Source organism: Gossypium hirsutum, chromosome A10, assembly GCF_007990345.1.
Source record: "Gossypium hirsutum isolate 1008001.06 chromosome A10, Gossypium_hirsutum_v2.1, whole genome shotgun sequence".
Lineage (NCBI taxonomy): Eukaryota > Viridiplantae > Streptophyta > Magnoliopsida > Malvales > Malvaceae > Gossypium > Gossypium hirsutum.
Window position 1 is genome coordinate 117,591,384 of NC_053433.1, and position 10,088 is coordinate 117,601,471.

Genomic DNA, 10,088 nt, shown 5'->3' on the forward strand with positions numbered 1-10,088 from the left:
TCACAGCCAGGATTTAAATACGGTCCGTTACCTGAAATTAGGAGGCCGTATTAGCGTGTAGCGGCTCTCCGAAACTAGCAATTGCTGAAAATAAAAGGGTGAAAAGAAAGCGGAGCACACCGATAGCGGTGGACACGCCGCAATTTAGGTAACGGCCATGCGCAATATGGCCGCTATTCCGTATCCCGTAACAGCAAATTAAAAAAAAATCATCTCTCTTAACAAAAATCAACAGAAAACTGAACAGTTCATAAAAATGAAAGACAAGAAAAGAATACGGGAAAAGAACAAAAACAAAAAGAGGGGTTGTGAAATGGAGCTCCTGAGGGCTGAGTGCGAAGACAAGGATACATTAGCTTTGAACAGCAGAAAAACCAGGAGGAGACGAAGAGGCTTCACATAGAAATGAACGGTCGGGAAGTTTGAAAAAGAAATGGTCAAATTGAAATGAATGCGGGTTAGGGAAGAAGAGGGCGGTCGAATCGTGCCTTTTTTTAATTATTAGTTTTTTATTTAAAAATTTAGATTTTTTTACTTTGGCCATCTGCTGGCCTTTTTTAAATTTTTTAATTTGTTTATTAATAAACATATAATGTAAAAAAAAGAAAATGAAGTCCAAATAACAGCAAAAAGCAATCAATCAGCTTTACCTCATATGGCTTATTCGAGCCAACATATTGGTATTTTGCCATTGTTAATTTGGTAAGTAAGAAAAAAAACATAAATAAAAAGCCTTTACTTAAACACTTCAGTCTTTGAGCAATTTACAACCTTTGTTCAGTGTTTGAATTAAGCTTGGTCCAAACAACAAGTGAAGAAGAAGATGGTTGTGAACAAGAACAGGAAGTTTGTAAGATTAAGACAAGAGTTTCAGTTGTTGTTGTAGCGCTGCTGCTGTTTTTCTTATGTCAAGTTCTGGTTGCTGGTCCTTGAATGAAGGTAACTGTTCTTCTTCTTCTTCTTTTTGCCTTTTAAGCTTTGGGTTTTGTTTGTTTCTTGCGAAAATATGTTTCTTGAATGAATGCAGGGTTGGCTTTGTTGGGATTAAGAGAGAAAGTGGTGAATGATCCATTTGGTGCTTTATCTGGTTGGAAGAAAGTAGATGGAAAATTTGACCATTGTTCCTGGTTTGGTATCTAATGCTCTAATGGCAAAGTTATTGTCGTGTAAGTTTTTTTTCCCTTTTCTGTTTGGTTACAAGAAAAGGAAGGAAAAATTTTTATTTATGGGATTAAAAAAATGCAGGAACTTGAAAGATTTTTGTCTTGAAGGAACATTGGGACCTGAGCTTGGAAATCTAGCTCATATTAAGTCTATGTAGTGCCTATAAGGTAAAAATACATGAAGGTCCCTCCACTAAAGAAATAGGCAATTAGTCCTCTACACATTAGATTAAGAGCAAACTAGTTCTTTCAGTTAAAATTCATTCATTTCTAGTGTTAAAAACTGGCATGGCTGATAGAATAACCAAATAGTGGCATGTGGTTTACTAGGGGCCAGTTTTTAATAATAGAAATGGTAAAAGTTTTAATTGAAGGACCAATTTATGTTTAATCTAATGTATAGGGCTAATTTGTCTATTTTTGTGTTGAGGGGGCGAAATGTAATCTAGCTCCTAGTATAAGGACCTCCATGATACTTTTACCGTGCCTATAATCAAAACCTAGGTCCTTACTTTCTTCAAATTCATCTCTTTTGATGCCATTTTTTTTCCCTAGAAATTTAAGGAACAACTCTTTACTGGGAAAATCCCTGAAGAAATTGGTCAATTGAAGGAATTGGAGGTGTTGGACTTGAGATGTAATAACTTCAGTGGATTAATTCCCCTCAACTTGGTACCAGTTTGTCACGAACAATACTGTAAGTGTATAGTGTCGAATAATTCGATTTTTCTAAGCAAGACTCTGTTTTAAGAACTCATTTCTGCATATTTTGCAGTTATGACATAATGAGCTTCTGAATCAACCTTCTGAGCGGCTAAATCGTCTTGCAAGCAAGATTCATACATGGTATGCCTGCTTATTTGAGAATCAAGCTTAGTTGCATCATGTTGTTCATTGTTCGTGTCGTGTTCAACTCGTGTTCTCTGTGTTGCATCATCTTGTCTTGCAAGCAAAATTTGACTCATGCACTCGTGTCGTGTTGGATGCAATTGTTGTGAAAAGTTTCTTTCTAGTATAATTTGTCATGGAAGTTTCTTTGTTGTTGTGTGTTGTTATTGTTTAGTTGCATCATATTGTTCATGTTATGTTTGTGTCACGTTAACTTATGTACCCTGTGTTGCATCATCTTGTCTCGCAAGGCCGTGCTCGTTTTGGATGCAATTGTCATGGGAAGTTGCTTTGTTGTTATTGTCTAGTTGCATCATATTGTTCATTTTTCGTGTTACGCTAGGAACCTAAGCCAACCTGAAGATGCAGCTCAAAGGAGACTACTGGAGAGAAAAGGTCTACAACTCCTTCAAAGCCGCAAAACTACCCATTATTCGGTCCTGCAGTTGCTAGGCATGCTCCGGAAAATCCACAGTCCCCTATTCCATCACCTCAACCAGGACACGAAGCACGACCTAATGTTTCTACTCCGTCCCCTTCATCGAAAAACAAAGTACGACCCAATGCTTCTATTCTGTCCCCTTCTCCATCAAACACAAATACAATCCAATGCTTCTACTGCTTCTACTTCACGTCCTCGTTCGAGTTCACATAGTCAACCTGCAATACTAGCCGGAGCCATAGGGGGTACTATATGTCTTCTAATATTAATAGCCATTACCTATATCTTTAATACGTATAAAGTATCCACCGTGAAGCCATGGAGAACGGGGTTAAGCGGACAACTTCAAAAGCATTTGTGACCGGTAATTATTCTTCTTGTTTTCTATTGCGAAACTAAACGTCCTCAACTGAACTTCAAAACATTCTAATTGATTTAGGTGTACCAAAGCTGAAAAGATCGGAGCTGGAAGCAGCCTGTGAGGATTTCAGCAATGTAATTGATTCATCAACGATCGGTACCGTTTACAAAGGGACATTGTCTAATGGGGTTGAAATAGCAGTGGTCTCTTTCCCGGTGAAATCCGCGAAAGATTGGTCAAAGAACTTAGAAACACAATTCCGGAACAAGGTAAGATACACTCACTTGGTGTGTTCTTTGTGGTTCGGTTTTTAACTATGTTCTTTGGTTTAATGGTTTTAGATCGAGACATTATCGAAAGTGAACCACAAAAACTTTGTCAACCTTCTCGGATACTGCGAGGAAACCGAGCCGTTTACTAGGATGATGGTTTTCGAGTACGCTCCTAATGGTACTCTCTTTGAGCATTTACACAGTAAGTACATTAGCTATCCTTTTTCCATTTTCGTCCGATAGCTTCCTATATGTTAATCCATGCATATGTTTTCGAGTAAACTTGTCAACTGGGTAAGTTGGATTGGTTTCGGATCATATCTAAAGTGAGTTACTTTGAGTTTTAAAATTTGACATAATTACAAATTTAGCCCCTGATGTCTATCTTTTTATGTCATTTTTACCTATTTTTTCATCATTTTGACTTTCAACTTTTAAATTTTAATCAAAATGCTGTTTTTCGCACAAAAATTTTAATGACGATAACATGGCTGCCTGCGTGGTAGTTTACGTCGGAAATTTTATCTTTTAAAAAATAATTATGAAGTACATGTGAATTGTCATGTGATATTCACATTAGTATCGTTAAAATTTTACAGTTCTGCCAGCTTTCCTGAAAAAAAAATTACTAAAATTAAAATTTTGAGTGCCCAAGTGAAAAAAGAAAAGAAATTAGTGCCAAAGTTACAAAAAGTGTAAATCTTATGAGTTAAATTTGTCATGCCTAAAATTTGTGCCATTCCGATTAGGGTCAATTTTGGATTTGAGTTATTCAGGTTTGGGTGTTTTTTGATTCGAGTTTTTCAAGTCAGACCATTTGGGGTTCAAGTCACAAGTTCGGGTCATTTCAGCTTATTTGTTCAGACCATTTTGGGTTTGGGTCACTTCTAAATCGAGTCATTCAATTCAGGTTCAAGTTATATGAGTTCGGGTTATTGAGTATTTATGACATATCATGTTGGGTCGAGTTTAGAGTCCAGGTCATAAGGATTGAGGCTCAAGTTTTCAGGCCAGTTCATTACAAGTTTGCATCATTTGAAGTTCTAGTCAATTCACGTTGGGTCATTTTGGATTGGTGTTTGGTCATTTTTAGTTTGGATCACTTTAGATTCGAGTCAAATTGAGTTCGAGTCAAACAAGTTAAGATCGTTAATCTTTATGATTAAATCGAGTTAAATCGAATTTGAATGTTAATGAAATGCATCTTCTCTCAATTGACATTGCAGTTAAAGAGTCCGAGCACTTAGACTGGTCCATGAGGCTTAGAATCATAATGGGGATAGCTTACTGCCTTGACCACATGCACCACCTCAACCGCCCATACCCACAGAAACCTCTCGTCCTCGGCCATCAACTTAACCGAAGATTACGCAGCCAAAATCTCGGACCCATCTTTCACCGCCGAGGTACCTGCAACTCTACAAAGCAAAGTTTATGCGTTTGGGGTATTACTATTCGAAACAATCACCGGTAGAATACCGTACACGGTTGACAATGACTCAATTGATGACCGGTCATCACACTATTTGTCAAAAGACCAACCCTTGTAAGATGGTAGATCCTATTCTGAAATCCTTCGACACGAAGCAAGTTGAATCCATTGGGGAGGTCGTAAATGCTTGTGTCGACCCCGAGCCCAAACGGAGACCAAACATGATTGAAGTTAGTGCAAGGTTGAGGGAGATTATTGGAATTTCACCTGATGGTGCAGTCCCTAAACTTTCTCCTCTTTGGTGGGCTGAGCTTGAGATTATGTCTAATGAATTTGATGATATATATATGTAGGCGAGCTATGGTTTGTATTTATTTATAGGGTTAATGGAAACTCTGATGTATATACTTTGAGATAGGGTGGAAAATTTGGGAAATCTTCGTTTTTATTATGTATCTTTTATGTTCGTTTTACGAACATAAAGATTAATATTTTCGGAGTTTATGGTTGGTTATCATAACAATGTTATCTCACGATTTGAATTTGAATTTTCATTGAAAGTGTAATGTGTTTTATCATTACACTTAATGTTGCATTCTTTCTCGGATTGTAAATGAATAGATTATTGTAGAAAAATTATGGTTAAACTTCTTGGTTGGTTTAAACTCACGAACTGGTCTGACCAAAGTTACTTATAATAGTAGATTTGTTTTGTAGCTATTAAAATAATTTATACCTATTGATTATCGATTATAAATTATCACAATTGAATTAATCGACAATCGAGTTCTAATAAGTTAATTAAATTGATAACTTAAACCCAATCCAATTTAGTTGATCTTGATAATCGATTATAAGTTAATTAAATTGATCGAGTTCTAATCTTTTACTGGTTCAATCAATTTTACACTAATTCAATCCTTTTTTGTCAACTAATTTTTAATTCAACCAATTCAATTGATCAATCCGATCCGATTCTTACAACCATCCATCATATCCAATTTTTTTATTCCACGTTCATTGTTAATACAAAAGTGGCCTTCACGTAAATGAATATACAATAAAACGTTGACCATGTTTAATACTTATTAGCTTGCACGTATATCATTACATTCAAACGCAACTCAAACTATATATATATATAATTACATCAACTATTATTTCAACTCACAATCCTTATTATCTCAAAAATTTCCCCTTTCAAGCTCCAAAACTTATATCCATGGCTGCCATTCACTTATCATTTCTCATCTTACTTCTCCCGTTAGCTTTTCCCTCCGCATTTGCCTACGAAGCCAACCCACAACCGAAAAAAACCCAAGTAGTCATCGAAGGAATGGTGTATTGCCAAAGCTGTGACAACTACGGGTCATGGTCCTTATCGAAAGCCAAACCGATCGCGTCGGCTAAAGTTAGTGTCATTTGCAAGAACCAAAGGGACAAGTAAGTTACTACAAGGCCTCTGAAACGGACGGAAACGGTTACTTCTTTGCCGAGCTCCAAGGGTTTGAAATGAGTCACTTATTATTGGAGCACCCTCTTCAATCTTGTGTTGTTAAGCTTGTCGAGTCGCCGCTCGAGGGATGTAATGTCCTATCGAACATTAACTATGGATTATATGGCTCGCCATTACGGTACGAAAAGAAGAGGTTTTATAGGAAGGATTACGACGTCGTGATCTATGCTGCTGGTCCGTTGGCTTTCCGTCCGGCTCATTGCGATGCACCTAATCACTATTAATTCCACTATTTAATTTAAGTTGAAGACCCCAAATGAAATCAAGTTTTTCATTTTGATTATTGTTTTTGGTACGTTGTGTGTTCACTTTATGTTGGTACGTTCTATTTTTGAATAAATTATTAAATTGTAACTCTTCTGCAGTGCAGCTTTCTTGTTTCAGTGGTAACAAATTTTTTAAATGAAATCAATGTATGTTTCGGTTCATAGATGTTAATTTTTTTCAAGGTTTGTGGTTGTTTTTCTCAATAGTTTCATCTCTATTGTTTAAACTCGAGTTCACCCTTAAAAATGCTATGTACATTACCATTGCACTCAACACTTATAAGTAAAATTATTGTATTTTTTATATCAATTAAGATGCCATAATATTAGTGTTTAAGATATCTTAGTGTTTTTTTTTTGAAAGTTTCACTATTATAAATACAATACATTAATAAGTATAATACAAATACAAATATATGTCTAGTCAATTGTAATGTAGAATTAAACCAATAAAAGCACAACGGGAAAAGAACCAAACCAAATACACATATGACATGTGCGTACATGATGGGATGAGACCCATCCATTGCAATTATGCATGGTGAAACTCGAATCTAAATACTCAAGAACTTAGGGTCTTCACCTTAACCAATAAGTTAAGACCTTTTTGGTAGGTCGAGGTTATTTATGGTTACTTGTTCAAATCATTTCAAAATTAGTCATTCCAATTTCAAATCATTTATGATTCAAATGGATGAGTTTAAATTATTGATTTTTATTGTTCAATCTAGTTGGATCAAATTTGGGTTCAAATTGATTGCATCATATTTTTAAGTTTGAATCAAAATTGACAAGTCTAATAGGAGACAAGTTACTCCCTTTATTTATAGTTTCCTAATCAAATTAGTCCTTTTACTATTAAATAGATCAATTTAGTATCCGTACTATTAAAAAAATTAAAAAAGACTAAATTGAAATAGAGTTAACATTTATTGTTTAAAAAAGTATCATTTACTGTTCAATAGAGTTAATATTTTTAAAATGGTTCTATATATAAAATCAACTTTTGTTTGGAATTGAACAATTAAAAAACCAATAAAATTCAAGGCATTGTTATAAAAAATACCATTGATTCTTTTTAATAGTATAGAGACTAAATTAATACATTGAAGGGCTAATTTGATCTAATCTTTATAATATAGGGACCTCCTATGAAGTTTAACATTTCTTTAGGTGATGCTGATTTTTATTATATAATATTAGTTTGGAATTATTGTCATAAATATGATGCCTTTGATGTTAAAATATGAATATAAATTTAATTATAAACTATTATTATTCTATATATAAATGTTTATAATAATCATTATTATTCAGCATAAGTTTCATACAAATTGTATTATTTATTTATTTATTTATGCTACTAAGACATTTATTTATTTATTGTTTTTTGCCAATAATTACGATCAGTAGGAAGTCCTTTTCATTAGTCAAAGCATTTTATAAACATGTTCATATATTTATATATAAAATTAATTTAAAATTTGACATACATAAATGGCATAAACTATCCCATTACAAGAGATAGAGACACCTACATTTTTTTCTTAAGAAATTACATACTGAATATATCAATTAAAAAGTAAATACCTTTTTTAAATTTTGGTTGCAATTGACTGAAGCGTGTAGGGGAAAAACGTTCAGGGAGATGATAAAGTAATTACCTTTTTTAGATTGGCTGAAAAAAGTGCACTGCATGAGAGTATGACGACACCTAATTAAATTTTTGGTTTATTTGTATGTTAGGTCTGTCTCTTTTGAAATTAAATTTAAATAGCACTTAAAAGATATAAGAATAAAAAAAAAACTCTTCTCATTTAGAAAAAAAAAACTTTAAAAAATATATAAAATCTGTATTTAAATTACCCAATATGTCCCTCAAAAAATTTCCTCAAGTTTATATAAATTTAAACACTTTTGGTTCATTCCCTAACATATTTGAATTTATGTAAACTTGAGGAAATTTTTTGAGAGATATATTGGGTAATTTAAATAAGAATTTTATATAGTTTTTTAAGTTTATTGTTTTAAAAAAATAAAAAAAAAATGAGAAAGGTTTATTTTTGTTATTCTTATATCTTTTAAGAGCTATTCAAATTTAATTTCAAGAAAAGACAGACCTAACATGCAAATAGACCAAAAGTTTAATTAAGTGTTGTTATACTCTCATGCGACTCTCTTTTTTCAAGTCAATCTAAAAAGGATAATTACTTCATCAAGTCCCTGAATGTTTTACCGTTGTACGCTTCAGTCTGGTACTGCCAATTTGTTACGCGGCGCCAAGAAACTTTTTTTTGGGGGGGGGATTTTTAAAGTGGTGCCGCCTGGGAAAGTGGCGGCACTCAACTCTACTGTATAAATCAGGTCATTAATTCCTATAATTAATTTTAAAATTTGATCATTTTCATAATTTTTTAAACTTATAAGGTTAGATTCTTAAAAAAACCCCAAATATATGAATATATCAAAATTTATATTAGTAAAATTATTAACTAAAGCACCTAAAACATGATATGATGCAAATAAAAATAAATAAAAAATGCTACATAATGCGAGTTTTTAAAATATTAAAGTATGTGTAAATATAAATATAAAATAGGTTAAATCTTGTTATTAGTTTCTATATTTTGTAAAAATTGTGAATTTAATCTTTATATTTTTATTTGATCAATTTTAGTTCTTGCACTTTTTAAAATTTGAAATTTCAATCCTCTTCACACAATAATTGTTAAATTCATTAAGTTAAATTATGTCATTTTCCAAAATTTGATTGCTAAACATATTTTCATATGTGTAATGCCATGCCAGCTTCTTATTTTCACATATTACTCACTAAAAATCCAGTTAATTGATTAATGATTATTATTTGCTTCCAGATTGAAATTTCAAAATTCGAAAAATATATAGACTTAGAATGATTCAATAGGAGAGAATATGTACAAAATCTACAATCGTACATATAATAGAGAACTAGTAATTGAATTTAATTGAACGAATTTAACCAAGGGGAAGGCAGAAATTTTTTTAGGGGGGGGAAAGATTAAGTTATATATTTGTAGGAGTTAAAATGCAATTTTATCCTTGTATTTGCTTATATCTTTATGGTTTTCAAAAGGACTAAATTGAAATTCTAATATTTTGGGTGGCCAAACTATAATTTTATCATATATTAACTTAAAATTTTTAAAATTTTGGTGGTCTAAAGCATTAATTTTCCATTTTATGGGGGCTAGGGCTCTTGCTTGCCCCCTCCTCCCTTTACCCCTAGATTTAACTGCTACTATTTTGATCAAGATTAAAAGTTCAAATTCTGAAAAGTAAAAAAACTAAAATTGACTAATTCAAAAAATATAAATTAAATCTACAACTTTCGCAAAATATTCCAATAATAGAAAACATACCTTACACATGATAGAAAAACACATAAAAAAACTTGTTTTATATTCTCAACTCGAAATTATAAAATTATTAAACTAAAAGACAGATATCCTTTTTTTTCTTTTCCTATTACATCCTCCATGGATGCCGATGGTAGATCCGCATTAATAGGTTCACGTATACTCATGCACGTTAAAAAAATCACGTAAATAATTATAATATTTTATTATAAAATATATAAGAAAAAACAAAGGTATCATATCATAATTCATAAACCATGGTTGACTTCACAAGTTGGGAAATTGAAGCAGAATCTGTCAGAAAAAAAAAAAGCCAGACCTGTCTATATTAATTTTCACAAGCTAAGCTA

The 10,088-nt window shown here is 32.6% G+C and overlaps 1 long non-coding RNA gene and 1 pseudogene across 1 annotated transcript; both read left to right on the top strand.

Annotated features, from left to right (window-relative positions):
- The first annotated feature begins 977 nt into the window (after window positions 1-977).
- LOC121207897 (uncharacterized) lies at window positions 978-1,825 on the top strand. Its single transcript, XR_005902998.1, has 3 exons — window positions 978-1,166; window positions 1,246-1,317; window positions 1,719-1,825. It is a non-coding gene; the product is annotated as an uncharacterized lncRNA (long non-coding RNA).
- Window positions 1,826-2,670: 845 nt separating this feature from the next.
- Window positions 2,671-4,911, top strand: LOC121208155 (probable inactive receptor-like protein kinase At3g56050; annotated as a pseudogene).
- Window positions 4,912-10,088: the final 5,177 nt, after the last annotated feature.